Source organism: Trichoplusia ni, chromosome 6 (genome assembly GCF_003590095.1).
Source record: "Trichoplusia ni isolate ovarian cell line Hi5 chromosome 6, tn1, whole genome shotgun sequence".
NCBI classification, from domain to species: domain Eukaryota; kingdom Metazoa; phylum Arthropoda; class Insecta; order Lepidoptera; family Noctuidae; genus Trichoplusia; species Trichoplusia ni.
In genome coordinates this window covers 13,803,204-13,821,008 of record NC_039483.1, presented here as the reverse complement: position 1 = coordinate 13,821,008, position 17,805 = coordinate 13,803,204, and the positions used below count along the sequence as shown (strand labels likewise).

At 34.2% G+C, this 17,805-nt stretch overlaps 1 protein-coding gene across 3 annotated transcripts in view; it reads left to right on the top strand.

The window, feature by feature from the left end:
- The window catches only part of LOC113495029, a 349,076-nt gene that overhangs the window by 142,383 nt on the left and 188,888 nt on the right, over window positions 1-17,805 (top strand). For 2 of the 3 annotated variants that reach the window (XR_003400694.1, XR_003400695.1), the window contains exon 1: window positions 9,072-9,199. The exons of the other annotated variant lie outside the window; for it this stretch is intronic. The gene's annotated coding sequence lies outside the window, so the exon portion shown is untranslated. Of the gene's footprint in view, window positions 1-9,071; window positions 9,200-17,805 lie in introns of those variants that run through there. 3 annotated transcript variants of the gene reach the window in all.

Sequence of the window (17,805 nt, the reverse complement as noted above, 5' to 3'; positions counted from 1 at the left end):
TGCCACCTGACACCGTCTGTCAATGCAGGTAACAAAAAAAAACACTGTTGTATTTTCTATGACAGACAAATTGACAACCTGGTCCACAACAGTCCAGCACAACTCAAAAAGGAACTATCGAACTAAGCCAATTGATTACAACATATAATTATAAAATCCCATGTTCCAGATACGTTGAATCCAAGTATTAAGCGCTTTTGTTGTGTGGTTCTTTCAAGGAAAATTTTAAATCGATTCCCAGGCGCTTTCTTCGTTGGGAAACCAATCCCGGAGTACAATACGGGCGCCTACAATGGCGTCTGTTATACGAAGATGACGAGATCGCGGCAATGCTTACAGCCCTTACGTTAAGGATTACGCTATTTACGTTCCTTGTACATACTCGTTCGTGGTTATTTTTGGGAGGGTATTGACTTGGTGCTGTAGTCTTGCTGGTTCGAGATCGAGAGTTTTGTAAAACGAATTTAATGACATGACTTATAATTGGACTGATTATTTTAAAAAATGGTGATTAAACTCGTCGTGGCGACCTAGGAAACGGTGGCGAGACGACCTCAACGCTTACCAACCAGGCTGGTTCCATGAGTTCCAAGGATTTGGGGGGGGGTGCCTTTGCTCAGCAGTGGGACACAGTAGGCTAGGAAAAAAACGGTCAAATTATCAATAATTACGCTGCTTTCTACTGATGTGATAAAATAGAGTGAAAAACTATACCAAATCTTTGTGAAACCCCCGCGATACAAGGATTAAAGTTATTAGTACGGGAGTCAAAAAAATACACAAGTCTCGTATATATTGTAATCAACACGGTATTGGCAGTAGTTCTATGAAAAACACGCAGACCTGAATCGGGAACATCGGAGTCCAACAAACAGTGGTTAAAACTCCATAGTTAAAACCTCCTTTCAAAACCGCATCACGGAACCCATTACATAAATATAATTAATACCAGGAACTAGAATATACTATGGAAATCTACTAAATACCATTAAAGTTGGTATCCAACCTTATGTTTTATGAGAAGGTTTATACACAGATTCCTAGTATTTTGGACTGACTTTATTTATACAGATTTCTTGGAAACGGTTGAATGTTCATTCGATTCAAATATTATGATCAATATTCCTGGAATAGTATCGATAGCATCGTAGTGCAATTACAAAGGGAAAATATGTCAGTATTGTTAAAATTAAACTTAGTATTAAGTACGTATTGCAGACGGCTATTTAAAACTACATTGTTCAATGTTGCTCTTTAGGTAGTATTAATACTTGGGAATCAGCAGAAAAAAAGTGATTAGATATGAAGAGATACAGAAAAACGACTCTTTTTATACAAATTAATACACCTAAGTGCGACATAATCTGTTATTTAAACAGCTCAGCCCGACCTACATCACTCATTATTATCGCACCAACTGTATTGTATATCCAAAAAGAAGTGACGGAAAGCATAAAAAATCATGACGTCATTAGTTCATTTGCGTTACCGTACACGTCATTGAGTTTCCTCTGCTCACAAAGCCGCTATAATTACCTCAACGTATTTATTATAACACCGTCATGCTTGTCGCGTCCATTCATCAAAAGATTTAACAAGAGTAAGTATTTTAAATTGATTTCGCCGAGTTTCGTCGCGGATCATTTCGGGCGGCCCGCGGCCATTGTACTCTTAACGGCATTACGGCTCTACTGACAGTCCAATGAATTGAATAACCTCGATATTACTGAGTATTACTTATCTTCTAATTTAAAAGAGTTTTTTTCTCGTTAAAAAAGTCGCTTTGTTGAACCCCTTTTTCTTATCGGAAAAGCGGAGACTTGATTCGTTGATTAAATACAAGGCTTTGGACGGTATTTATCTTGTATTATTCCGTCTATCTTTAAATCATCTTTCGTTTTTAACGATCTGAAGAGATCTGGATATCTATTGCGTCTCATTTTCTCGGACGGTCTTGGTTTTTATTGTGTTAAACAATACGCAGTTTTTAAAATACTAGCTTTTCGCCCGCGGCTTCGCCCACGTCGAGGTCGGTTATATCGCGTTTCCAAGAGAACTCTTCAAAAGTCCGGGATAAAAACTATCCTATGTTCTTTCTTAAGGTCAACTCTATCTATGTACCAAATTTCATTAAAATCCATTCAGTGGTTTAGACGTGAAAGCGTAACAGACAGACATACATACAGAGTTACTTTCGCATTTATAATATTAGTAGGGATTTTCGTTGAAATTGTACCTTTAAATTTACGATCGGTGAGACAAGATATGTTAAGAATTTATTTTGCCATTTTCATCCAAATAATTTTGGTTTTCGATAAGAGTGTCTTTATTTTCTTCTTTTATTATTTTAAAGAAGTAATTTACCCTTTGTCGTCGATGCGATACTGTTCAAATTGAAGGTATATTTATTTTTACTCATTTGTTCCCTTTGACATGCAGATCCACTCTCAAAGTATTTTCTTTTAACGGGTATTTTATGTATCATTAAGTAGCTTTAAAACGCTCACGATTTCTGATGAAATTCTGTGTTTTATCGGAAACCAGTAGATCAGTATTCGTTCTGTGAAATCCATTTCGTAATGTAACTTTTTAAACATTTCCAAATAAGCAAGCATTTCAAACGAAGCGGAGCGATAGACTTGCAAAGCGTGAAGCTCTAACTAAACACGGAGTAGTAAAACTGTGGAAGAACTTTGCACTAATACTTGCTGTTAAGAGGTATTTCGTAGGAATAGTATTATAATTGTATATGTAGTGATACTAATTTGTTAACTTTAATGTAAGAAAACCAAAATGGTCGTAATATCAGTTTGTCTAAATCGAGACTGTTAAGATTGTATGTTAAGTTCTTGTGTCGACAGTACTTTAATGAATTAAAGTCAGTCAATGAGTAACCTCCAAAAGAGTTGTGGTCTTTATAGTATTCAAAATAATGTAGTTCGTATAACACTAAATGATTTATAAAACTGTTAAAAGAAACTGCAGCCCGTAAGTGTCCCAGTGATTTCTGAAAACCTGCTAAACATATATTTTAATAAAATAGGAAACAACAAAAAAGACTAGAAATAAAATTAACACAAAATCTTCTCTCAGCGCATCCAGCACGAAAGCATCTCCGTCGATAAATTGTAACAAATCAAAGCGTAAAAACTTTGCCAAAGATTCCTGATAAACGACCGCCTGGAATAACTTTCTGTGTATTTATTTGTACTTCATTCCGGTACCATCGACTTGTTTGCGATGCCCGTTCCACCGCAAATAGTTATGAGTCTATGGTCAATACGAAATTACTGAAACGCAAATTAATTGGCAATGCCAAAGCCCCCTTTACTTTGCCTGGTTTTTTGTGGGGTTTCTTCTTTATTTGGTTTCCTGTACTGAAGAGTTTCAGTGGTATCGTAATTATGAATTTTTGTAGCGAATGGACTTTTGGAATACGCTTTCTTAAAAGACTTCTCTTCATTTTACCGTGGTTATGTTTTTAATTTTGTTACTATTGGCATCTGTCCAAAATTTGCACATGATTTCAAGGCACTTAATCGTTGCTTGCACGTTGAGATTCAATGCAAGTACAAACCTGTACTCAACTAATAAAGAAGGTTTTATTATTTGTTGCTATTATTGTAGATCTTGGCTCACAGGAGCTGCAATGAAGTGAATGTTTTGACCCGTACAATATTCATTGTAATGATTGACTGAAATCGAAGTGCATGGATTTTTGTCGTAATTTTAAATTAGTCTCTTATATCTTTATCTACTTATATTTTCAACTGTAGATCCAAGGTATACCTACACTTGTGATCTGCAATCGTGATATGCGGTTCATAATTCATTTGACGAGTTGTGTCTTCTTCGGAATTTATATTTCAGCTAATCCGTCAAATAAGGGGGAGATCGCATACAAATGGTGTTGTTTTGTAGCCTTATACTGCCATTGTTCAATTTTCATATTATAAAATGAGGGGTATTTAAAAATACTATGCTTAACGTATCTCAGGAGGATTTGTCTTACGATGGGTTTTTGCGTTTAGTTGCCAATTTATAACGATTTTAATATTCCTCCTTGATATAAGTCTTTATAAGCTAGATACCTCTCGCCACTATAAACTTTTTTCAGATATGATCGAAGTTTTGGATATGGTAGATTTGTATCGATGGTAGTGAAAAATATGAGTGTAGGTTTTCTTAATACTTTCGTTGGCCTTCAACTTTATAAATATTTGACATTAAAACAGTCGAGTAAAAATGTACAAAAACATTAATCGCAAAAGGTTATACTTCAGTAAAGCGATCCCTTTTCATTTATTACAAGGAAAAACAATTTGATATTAAACACAGATTGTCACTCACTTTTTTCTCTACATATTTATGAAAAAGCCTGAAATAATTTGAAATTGTTTCGTGTGAAGTATGTCGCCCACACGAGTTTATATTAAACTCTTATTAGAACCGATGAGGAATAATTTAACATTTTATATTGGAATTTAAAAAACTGAATAAGTGAAGATATAAACATTATTGTACGTATATTTTCAAATTAGTCAATTTCTAGCTCAGTCCACGTTGTATAGTTTAGCCTTCAAAAGTAGCAGATATACATACATATAGCTATAATACTTATATCGATAAGTTATACCTACATAATTTTACTATGATTCATCATTAGCCTAGCCTTTTCCCAACTATGTTGGGGTCAGCTACCAGTCTAACCGGTTTCAGCTAAGTACCAGTGTTTTACAAGGAGCGACTGCCTATCTGACCTCCTCAACCCAGTTACCTGGGCAACACGATACCCCTTGGTTAGACTGGTTGTCAGACTTTTCAAGCTTCTGACTACCTGTAACGACTGTCAAAGATGTAGGAATAACAGCCGGGACCCACAATTTAACGTGCCTTCCGAAACACGGACTACATAATTTTACTATACAAAAAAGAATCCTAAAAAATATGCTTTTTTCGCAAGTACAATACGCCTAAGTTATTGCCACGACAATAAACATTCATAGTTCACTTAAAACGTTTGTCATCCATTCAAAGAAAATAATAGCAAAAGTAGAAGTTGTGACGGTAATTAATTTCTTATGCTCTAAGCATGAAGTTTCTCGTTGATCTTGGAGAAGATAACATTATGTCGCAAACTTTCCTACATCTGAGAAGTTGAAATTATTTGCCGTTCCTCTATTTAAACTAGCAAAGTATGTACTTGCAGATGTTAGTACTCACCTCTAATAGGATATTCAACGAAACCTTTATTAATTAAATGAACACCGACAGCGAATATGCACTCAATATTGATTATATTTTCATGTACCATGTTTTATTTATTCACAACTGTTATTTTGTTTTCGATTCCCGGTATCATATTTTTTTACGATACTCAACCTTCCGCTTCCAATGTTTTTAAACGGACCATGTTTTTGTTATAAATTTCATAGTGAAATATTTTTTAATAGTTATACTAAAACAATTGGTTGTTCGAATTGTATATGAACTAACGATGCTCCGTTGTTTTGTGTGATCTATTATTCGGATGACTTTGGTTTGGAGTGTTCGCGAAATGTTTACACCCTGTAGTTTGTACAATGAGCCTGTGTGGAATCCGCCCCGCCCGTAAACCAGAACAAAAGGAGATGGGTAATAAAATTTGTAAACGTTGGAATGATACGCGCGCTTAACCCCGACTGCGCTCTTTGGCGACAAGGAATATAATGAGAATGAGGTAATTCGTCTCGTATGGCTGAACCTCGCGAAAAATCGCCGACGAAATTGTAAATTATACTCTTTGCTCTTTGTACGCAGATTAGTACCGTCGTAAAATATTCAGAATCTAGCCAAGAATTTTAAGCTGACTGTCGGCCGACCTTTATCCGCTAAAAATATGAGCCCCGACTTAACTTTATTCCCCTTAATTATAAGCGTTGTTAGCTAACTAATTAAAAACCCTGCCCTGCTTTTAATCAAATTAGAGAATAATGATAGAAAAGGTTAACTTTGTACGTATTTTGTCGTAAATAGACGTTGTCAAGTTTTTCTTAGTAGAAATAAAGCGGACAGAGCCTCGAAGTTTTAAACTGTCTAAAGTGAAAGTCATTTAAGTGCAGTGTAGCGAGACAGCTACGATCGTGCGCTCGTAGCACAAAGCGTAGCAGCGTAGAGGCTTAGTTGGCCGCACGCCAGCCTACCTGTTGTTACTGTCATGTTCTTAAGCCGCAGCCCGTAGGCCTGAACTAACTGTTGCATGTGCTTAAGTTTGAGGAAAAAGCCGAGAAAATTACACACAATAACCATTATTATCAGTAACGGGATACCATTATCAGGCGAGCATCGACCACAATTACCTTCACATACCCAAGAACTTCAAGTAATAGTCTGAAGATAACAAACCGCATATGACAGTCATCCAGCAACAATTTACTCAAACATAGCTTGCAACAAAGTTCATTCCTCGGGTTTATTATTAAGAAAAAACCTGAACGTAGAAAATTTAAATAATTCAACGAGACTTCATAGTGCTGCGACTGTTTAAAGAACTTTGTATAATTCAGACATTTCAGGTGCAACACCAGTATATGAGAAATTCAATTGTAAATTGTTCCCTTATAAAGAACGAAGAATAAGATGTCTTTGTCATGTCTAAGTAAGGCTGACTGCTTGACTTAAATAGTGACTCGGCTATTTCTTAATCAAAGAGGGGGAGACAAAAAGTTTATTGTCTTAGCCACGTTTTATTAATACCAGTTATTTATACCCGGTATTCTTGTGATGGCCGTTTGTTTTAGTGGATACTAGAGTGAAATTATAAAATAAATAATGTACTATTTCTTGTAGTTAAACTTGAAATAGTGTACACTGGGTTCTTGTAGCCGTATTTTCTATTACTGTTGGTCTAGTGGTTAGGGACCCTGACTGCTATACCGGAGGTCGTGGGTTCGATTCCCGCCCAGGACAAATGTTGTGTGATGAGCATGATCATTTGTTCTGGTGTCAGGGTGTAATTTATCTATAATATGTATGTATTTAGAAATATATAAGTAAGTTTATCAGTTGTCTGGTTACCATAACAGAAGCTCTGCTTAGCTTGGGATCAGATAACCGTGTGTGAGTTGTCCCAGGATATATATATATATATATATATTCTAATAAGTCAAAATGGCGACAAGATTGTAATGAGTTCGTACTGAGAACTCCATCCTGCTAGGCCACCCAAGGTAGCCAAGATCCAAACGTATGTATAAAATAAAATCATTGTAATCGATCCAGCCGTTTAGTAGTTGTTTAGGATACACAAGTACATTAAACTTATATATATAAAGATTACAAACCTATTTAAGACCTGTACAAACACGTTACAATTACAAAACTGCGCTAAATACAAAAACGTATTAATGTATTCAATTCCAACTGCATTTTCCTAACTAATATTCTAAGAAGGCCCAACATTAAATCCTGCCAGTATCCAAACACACGTGCAAATGAGCGACTACCCTCTTGAGGTTAGCGCCTGCGCCCAACAGATAGTTTAACACAAAACCACTAACTAGGATACGTAGGAACCAAGATTAACATGTCAACCCATCCTTATTTAATTCTTCCCTTCAAGATATTTTATTTGAACTACTGAGAACACATGACCGCAGTTTTAAGTCAGGTATAATCGATAACAGAAGTTTAAAGGTAAGTATTAATGATGTATAAAAGGTGAAAGTTTTGCTGTCAAATTAAATTCATTTTACAAAGGATAGAGAGGTTTGTAAGAGAAAAGGGCTTTTGCCCAGCAGTGGGATCTAAAATGGGCTATTCGCAATGTACTTATATCGCCAACCTATCGATACATTTTTTTTCTCTCAGCCATAATTTTATCACTCAAGGTCAGTCAATTAGGCAACAATTCAGTGGGAAAATTCGTTAAAATAAAATCAAAATACACATTATTAAGAATGTATCCCCATTTATTTTGGTGCCACTTATATGGATTGCAAAAAATAATAAAAATATCAACGAATTTTGTCGCTGAATGTACTGCAGGTAATCTTATGTGAAAATATACATTTTGTGAGGGTTTTAAACGTTTCCACGAGGGAGGGGTGTCTGTCAATATAATGTGGGGTAATACAAAACACGGTTAACTTGGCGTTATTAGATTTCAGAACAGTTTTGCGTATGATGGAAGTGCTTCTGTTTTTGTGTACACAAATATTTATTTATGCTTTGATTAGTAGATATTATAATTTGTAAGATGGATGTTTATAGGATAGATGTTTATTTTTGTTTTTTTTTTCATCCGTAGTTATTATAATTTAGAACAGTCTTGAAGATGGATAGTTTGAATGAATATTTTTATTTTTTCAATTTAACTTGAAACTCATACTCCGTTTAGGTTAGTATCAAGTTGACTGATTTAAGAAGAATTATATATATAAAAGAATATTACAGAGAGATATAAATCTAAATATTTAAAAGAAGAACTGTTTAAGTAAAACTCAAAAATATCGAATACTGCTTTAAAGCTAAATCGAAGTCAAATCGAATTTAGAGGCAAAATAAAACTCAATACCGCGAACATGAAGCTATCCTTGTACAAATACCTATGAGAGTCCATAATATTCAATAGAGCTAGATAAGCCAGGTCGTTTCAGACACTACCAACCCTGGCCGAGTGCCAGTGTCACCTGTTGACTTGAATCCAAATGAAAACTTCTTGTTGAAAAACTTAACATTAACATATGCGGCCTGTAGTAGAAAATTGCTGAGATAGTTTTTTAGGCGCAGTTTTATAGTCTAATATTTTTTTCGCTTTAAGATCTCCTTTTCTTGGGTGTTTTTGACGAAGAATTCGGTTACTTACTAAAAGACTAGTTCACTATGTACATTTACCTAGTGACGATTGCAGTGTTAAACATCACTTGATATTCATGTTGTTTGGCAGTCCATCTGTATTTTGAAGAATATCCATATCATTTCTAAAATTCGTAAATTTAATTTAAGTTTATGGATAAGAAAAATATCTAAATTTATCAAAAAACTTTAATTATTTATACAACAAACAATATATATTAGAAACATCCAGAAATCATCAGTCACTCATTTTTGTGTTAGATTAAATTTTTAATTAGGTACATTGTTTCAGGTACGATCGAGCAAACATCGCAAACAACATGCTTTACCTTCATCACTTCAATTTGAAATATTTATAATTCAGGTACCTACAAAAAAGTTATTGTGCTTTGTTTGAAGGCTTAGCGTTTGAAAGGTTCACTTTGCTGAAAACGGATGATGGACTGACAAGAGGACTCTTTTAAATATTTTATTTTATAGATGTTTTTATAAAACCTAACTTTCCTTTTTTAAGCTGTTTTGGAGTTGACTTTTAGTTGGCACTACACAGTAGTCGATATAATTTTCTATAGAACATAGATATAATACTGGTTAGTAAGTATTCTGTATTATCTAAGTGTAATCATGAGCGGCGTTGGATCAACGACATCGGTTGGTTCGAAACTAGTCGAGCGATTAAAATGATTAGCTAAGGATATTTAACAAACATAGTTCTATAACTGGCTGGCTTTTTAACTAAGCGATCTTAATGTTTTAGTTAATAAAAGTTTTTCGAAGGAAAAATTAATATTTCAAAGGAATATTTGATTTTGTCATTTTTATTGCTATTTTACACGGGGTTTTTTGTTTCGGTTTTTATACAAAAGACCGAAGATTGTTTATCGTTTTAAGAATTTTGCAAATAGAGTAAAGTTGTCACAATCGTAGTATTATAATAACTGTCAATGATCAATGTGTGATGGTCTGCGAGTCGGGACTATCAGCTTAACTTGCTTTCCGAAGCACAGAGAGTGGCCGACATGTTTACAAATGGCCACCCACGCACGAACCGCGGCGAGTGCGGCTTAACCTTTATTATCAATCGGAATACCCTAGGTCACGTGCCCCTTTTAACAAATCTGTCGAATGAAAGTAACATTAGTATTAAGTACGGTTGCTTAGCAACGTTCAGCGGTTTTACCCGACACTTTTTAACTCCTGTTTTAAGTTAACTGTTTTGATAGATTCTGCTTTGTTCATCCTCTAATAATCCTCTGTTTGCATGGCTTTAGTGTATGACTTATTATGGAGTCGTTTTTAAAATCGTCTGTTTACTGGAGTCACAAAAAATATAAAATAACAATCATATTAATATCCCATTCAAAATATTTTTTGGTCACAGCAGTTTTGCTATACGCCAATCTGAGTACCGACGTAATGAAGTTTTATTAGTGTCAACATTTCAGTTACGCCTCAATCAGAGAAAAATCTATCTTATTACATGGCCGACGAAACAGGGCACGTAAAAAATCTCTAACAATGTACACTGACGCTCGCTTTAGTGCAGTTATTAACAATTTTATGTTATTCCCCATGAAACACGCTCGGGAGCGTTACGAAAAAAATGTTATATAATTCGAAAAATTCTAATTAAGGTGGGCAGCTGGCGTTCTGCTTTCTTTAGGGTTCCCTAGATAAATATTAAACAAGGAACTTGTCACTGTATCTTGTCGATTTTTTAATTTTTATACGGCTGTAAATTTTTGTCATTATGGTCTTTTAAAAAAAACATGATTTATGCGATGCTTAGTGTAGATATCGCTTTGTAGTCATAAGTATGTTGTAATAGTCAATGAAATTGAAAAGACGAATAACAAATAGTCTTTCCACATAGAAATGGGGTCTAAATAAATACTATAAAAAAAGCAAAGAAATAATTGGTAAATAACATACAAATGTTTTTGAGGTGATGTTATTTATAATGACATTTATTTTCTAAGATCCATTGAATCCATGTATTCTGATTTAAATAACCATGAATATGTAGCATAAACAATAACATAGTTACAAGAATCATATCATGAAAAATAAATATACGATACGGCACTGTCCTTCAAAACCCCGTCTCGCACTTGTTTACTTTTTTAATTTCTCTCCCGAACTACGCCGTCAGATGACGCGAAAGATGTTCAGGGCCTAAAGTAACAAAGTTGTAGCTTTATCTCGTGTCACATCGCCCTTATTTGATTCCTTGTTGATGCTGTGTTTACGTAATCACTACAAAGTACCGGCTGTTTCTGTATAAATATGGGTCAAATTGATATTTTCACAATGTAAAACTTTTATATGAAATCATGATATTTTTTTCACGGTGAGCAAAACTTTCCAGGATCACTGTACTGCTAAGATCGCGCTTGATGTTTCTTCAGTCGTTTCTCATAGCCTTCCTTCCTATACGGCTATGCGAGTAAGGAAACTGAGAGTGTATCTGTTTTGGCGCACACGCATGTGAACTATAATATTTAGCGTCCGCTCGCTTTGGGGTCCTGAGGGACTGTCTACCATGGCCGGAAATTAGTTAGGACATGATCATGATTAAATCACATGTGTTATTAATAAAAAAATGTTAGAAGTTCGAAGTCTAACATAAAGCCATGTAGGTTTTAGATAGGTTTGAAGAAGTTTTACTTATTTTAGTTTCCAGTTCTAGTAGGTTTCAGGACTATATAACCAAGCAATCAATGCTTGGTTGAAAAGTTAATCTTATTTCAAAGCATTCCCCAGCAGTCCATGAAAAATTATTCCCAATAAATTGAACGCCCGGCGATTTCAGTGATGACGTCATAAGCTCAATTATTCGTGTGCATAAACATGAAATTCCAACAAATTATATCTGCGGTATAACACCGAACACAAATAAACATAGTTACGTTTTAAACAAGTTTGTTATTTAAAATCCGGACAGATAGATGTAACACGGTGAATAAAATAAATATTAAACCGTTCTCTGCCTACTTCCATCTGATATTTAAATTTAAAATATTGACATTGCTCCCATTGCGCGTATTCGATTACCGGTTTTCAATTCGTTTTAACAGAGCTACGGCTTGGCCTCAGGGCTTGCAGGGGAACATACAGTCCATAATTTACGAGATTCGCGAGCGGAAACAATGTCCCAAACAAAATTGATAATGAAAACAATTTTACATCAGAAATTTAATCGAATTACGAAGTTTAAAAATGGGATCTCGCATTCCCGATCAATGTTACGCGAACAAAAAGAATTTATTGGCACCGACGGTTACTTGATTAATTTAAAAAATTAATTAACTCACCCTTTACGTGCGGAAAACTATAGTCTCGGATTTTATTTAATATCTTGTCGGCTCATTGAATTTTAATCTCCAATGTTCCGAAAGTAGGTAGAGTTGGTTTAAAAGAGACCCATATCTTGTTAATTAAATCTACTCAGTAGGGTGCCTCCAGGCCGGCCGTCGTCTTTGGCTGCCTTTATAAACGCTGCCGAATTTTAGACATAAGCAAGCTTTAATTTAAACTTGACTTAAAGGCCGCTTAAAAGTATTCGCGTTTATTTAGCTAAGTATTATAATATCAGCTGGTCCGCAATGACAAAAGGTTTTGTCGTTTCCTTTCAAAGTTTCTGAAGGAATTTCGGGTTCGCCGTGATTGGCTATCGCATGTACCGGCTATGTAATTGTGAATTGTAAATTGTACCTGTTTGTTACGTTTTAATTACGGCTGCTTATAATAACTTGGTTTGCTTTGTACTTGGAAAATGTAGCATGGAGATGCCAAGACCGGATTGTGTTGTTATAAAATTAATTATATTATTAAACGCTGCTAGATTAGAAAGTCTTTTCCAGTTGTTCGGTTAATTAAAATCATATATTTTTTACTTGTACTTCATCGTTGAGTAAAAAGCGTAAAAAGCGTATATGTTCATACCTTTTAAAATAATATTTTTCCTCAAACAACGACAATTTTGTAACATGAAATGGAAGCTAAATTTCTTGAAAATTATTACCTCGTTATTTCCCCGTAATTATGTGGGAAGCGAATTTATGACAAAACATTTTACCTTTTAATTACAGTACTTTTAAAAACTACTTCGAGATAATTATTGCGCAACAATATACTAGAAATTCACAGTCACAACCTAGAAACAACACAAAACGACTACAAGCCGCAAAGAATAATTTTACAAATTAAAAAGAACAACTCACATTGTTTTAGAAAATATTCTCACGCTGTCCTTTAAAATCGATGTACCTACTCATATGAGGCGAAGTCTTATAAAGGAATGGAGAATAAAGAACGTTAACAAAGCGTAAGATAACTGAATTAAACCTCTTTGTTCGCCTCCTCGGATGGACCGAAGGCTTGATGGATCGGCACCACGATTACGTTCAGATTAAAATTCATTAACCATATGAGATCCCTTGGGTATAGCTAAGATACCGCTAACGCTAATGAGGCTTGATTTTATTACATTTTATAGGAAATTTATATTGAAATTTATTAAGAACGTTAATACGCGTTTGAGCACAGATGCTAGCGAAAATTTGTGGTTGTAATCATGCTATCGATCTTTTTATACAGGGGATTGAAATTACTACTAATTGGATAATTACAAAAACAAAACTTGAACTGCAACAACTTTAAATCTATGTAAAACTTCAAAGCGTATTTCGAGTCAACAACGTCATACTAACAAATTTAAGGAATTTGATCAATCAGGGTTACATAAATATTCAGATACACGTACAAAAACATCCAGACTCAGGAAGAGCATTTGTGAATAACCCAAACTCTTACGCTTCGTGGGGATCGAACCTGTGTACCGTGATAGCTAAACAAAAAATATTACATAGTGGTTTCTTAGGTTTACGCGAATGTTAGACATTGAAATGAAACTACTTTTACGGATTTTAATGTTTGATTTTAGTTCCCGACGTTTCGAAAATATTAGTAATTAACCCCGAGATTTTTGTTTCACCCTTCCGATCCGTTTATTGCCTGTTTGGAACCTTTAGTGACGCAAGTCGAACATGCAATTAATCGGATTTAACTTACTACAGCCACTCTATCAAAACTTTATTAAGAAATATGCTAGAAAAAATCTATCTACCAAACATACAGTTAATTAATCCACGCCGTTAAATTTACCTTAAAATATAATCGTAAAATCTCAAAACAGTCGGCCATTTTGATTCACCATATCCACAAGCTTTGAGATTTTAAAAAAGGAACTATTTCAGTTCGGACGCCATGTAAATGTTTGGTGCGTTAAATATTAAATGTGTCTCCATCGTAAACGTGGATCCTCTCTACCCCTCCCGTGTCGCCAAACTTGTTGATTTTTCATATTTTTCCTTTTTGATGCGATATGCAATCGTTTGAAGTAAATATCGTATGAAACAGAATTTATTATTTCGTTTTTATTTACTAGCTCAGAGCGATGTTTCGATGGAATATCGACGTTAAAGTGTGGATTAGGAATACAAATATTGCTGCAAAGTGAACATGTTTGCTGTACTTGTATATTTTGTTTTATTTTTCACGAAAATTCGGCTTTGAAAGGCTTTATTTTATATGGACTATGTTGTAGTGGTATCAGCTTTTTACTATTCTATTTTGTTTATGTATTTCCGTATTTTAGTTTCGTTTTTTTTTGTAAACGACTCCCGTACTAAGGAGTTTAATCGCGGATGGTTATAAAAACATTCAAGTCAAGCATTTGTGGATAACGAAAATGCTTGTACTATGCATGGATCGAACCCGCAACACGTTGCAGTCTGTTTGGCATGGTGACCAATACTATACGGCTATCCATGCAGTCAAACTGTGTTGCTGGACCTGAGGGAAATAATTAACCAGTGTAAGGTCTATGTTACTACCAAAAGTTGCATTTAAAAAGTTTCCAACATGAAAAAACCAGTTTATTCGTTGTTGTGTAGCAAATAATTCTTTTAAAGTATGCCATGTAAACGTATTTTATATAAAGTAACACGATTGCTAAACTGAAATTATGTAGTTTTGGTGACAGTGTTGTGAAAATTGGACTTGTTAACCATGTAGGTATATTGTGAATACTTTGTCTATTTGTCAACCCGCATAGAATCACCGCAACAGATGCGATGCAGCGACATACTAAAACATTAAAATTAAAACTACCTTAAATTAGGCGTTCCCAGAACGACAGAATTTTGTTAAAAATAAATTATAGACATAAGCAGCAAACTTACCTATTTGTCCAGCCTCTCAAAGCACTTAATTAAAATAATTAAACTGTCCCCATATCAACACTAATTCAATCTTAACTGTGTATCAATTATACCTTAAAAATAGATATCACATGTGACTTGAAAAAATCCTTAAAAGGGTAAAAAATCCATCACCATTCACTTTTCCCATACTAAGGCTTAATCCATCTGTCAACATTCTCAGTGACATTTTAAAGAAATTAGGACCTTCAATCCTTTGAAAAGGGTTATGTATTAAGGCACTCTAATTTTCGTATTATAAATTAAATGGACACATTACAGTTCTAGGGTAAATGCGCCCCCGGCAGGAGGCAGCACAAAGGGGCCGACCCGACTCTATTATTGAAAAAGGGGTGATCAAAGCCAAGCGATACGTTTTTCATATATTGTAGTCCTTTTTCTATTACTGTTTGTACAGGTGTATTCCGAGTCCACATTCGGAGATGTAAAGTTATTAGACTGATGTACTGTTCGTTTTGTTGTCGACAAAATAAACTCGGTTTTTTAAAAAGCACGAATACGTCATTGTTTGGTATTCGCTGTGAGAACATTGTTTGTTTCGAACGGCGCGTTGTGGGGAGCCACATTTTTTATGCAATGTTATTACTTAATAGAACCACAAAGGGAACTGCTATCTCTTTTGTAGCTTACCTGGTCAAAGGTTCCTCTTTACAATAACGCTAATGTATTGAATTAGCGTTGCAGGGATTTGTTCGACTCTTCAAATAGGTCAACTGAAAAATACGTGTATATTGTATATTCATTTTATAATATTTTAATGGCACTCCAAATTGATTTAAATTAATCCTTTAATCCTTACCAACGAATATTATTAATGGATGCTACAATAATGTATTAACGTTAAACACTGGTATTACATGAATATTAGTGAAAACTGAAATGCATGGAATACATAAAGAGAAAATGAAATATATATTCCAGTTAAAATATAAAACACCCGCGAGCCTATAGCTGTGGTCCAAGTTAAAAGCGGCGACCGCGTTAATTGGAGATATTTCATTTGTTATATACTGAATATATGTATAATATGATATCGTATTACATATGTTTACAGAATATCATAGTTCTACATACGTGTACGTAAAATGGACAAATTCCTCTACAGATGAATTTGGTGTCAACGTCAAAAACGAACTACCAACAAAAAGCTCAGACAATTTGTAGATGTTTTAAATTTAATATATATCTCTAAAAACTAAATATGTGTAACTAGGGGAATCTAGTTGAAGTACTTCGCAAAGAACATATGTAAAACTAGCTGTTGCCCGCGACTTCGTCCACGTGGTTAGAATTTTCCCCGTTTTTTCCACATTTTCCATTGTATCTTCACTCCTTTTACTCGCAGCGTGATGTTATATAGCCTATAGCCTTCCTTGATAAATAGTCTATTCAACACAAAAATAATTTTTCAAATCGAACCAGTAGTTCCTGAGATTAGCGCGTTCAAACAAACAAACAGACTCTTCAGCTTTATATATTAGTATAGATGAGCTTCATAAATATTAGCCAATAATGATTACTCGATTTGTTGCAGAATTACACGTAGTAGTTACCATTCACCAAATAAAACATTGATCCAACAATAAAACATATTTCCATTCGCTTATAAATTAATCCGAGCCGTTGTACGGCCATTGGTTTTCATATTACTGTGTGCTACAAAATAAGTAAATACTATTAATATGCTGTACATTCGATTTTTCTCTTGTATGACAGAGAAATATTACACAGAGTAAACAAGCTTCGTTATCCAGGAAACCTTTACGTGGCTCCAATTAATTTGATTTTTTTATAACCGTTGTAATGCAATTAATGCAATATTTTAACAAGTTTTTTTAACCAAAATTGTCGTTTCAGATTGAATATGAATTAAATGTTTTCATAAAAGTCGTAGTGTTTTTAATTGAAGGAGAATTGTATATTTTTGTGGAGTGGTAATTAAGAAGTAATGTAACTAATTAAAATTTATGTTTTAATATGAGATCATATTTAAAAATCTCATGAATAAATGTTAATTAGTTATGGGCATGTATTTACATACTATTTATATTGAATACACTAACTGCTTACCTCACCAAGTCCCCACAACATTTTATAATTTAGCTTATAATTACATTTAGCTTCTAACACTCATTCGTAGGTAACCAAATTTTAAATCAGTAACGCTTATCTAATTCCGTAATTTTTTCGGCCGGAATTTTCATAAAATTAATTTCACTCTCAAGTAATTAATCGTTACCAAAACAGTCCATTTTAAACCCGCTATTAACACAATACACGCGTGAAACACGATTAACGCTCAGGGATAAGGCTGAAATCCAATCCAGTGTACTTGTGCAGGGCTTGGCATACGTCGGTAGGTATGTAACAAGCATTCGCTTAAGACATCACATACCTTTGAATCTATGGCTACCCTGAATACTGTAGCTAACTAGCTTAATTTGACTAGAATTTTGATTTGAGATTTAAGTTTAAAAAACAACAGCCTGTATAAAAATGACACTAATTTCAAAAAAAATTGGATTATAGTTATGAAATCAAAACAGCCTGTATAGAGAATGGCAGCAATTTAATATGTCTTGTTACCTAACTTAAAGCATCCTGTATATTAAAAATAATATGCCTGAGAAATATAGTGCGAAATTTTTCATTAGTATAAAGAGGAATGTCGAATATTTAAAAAGTT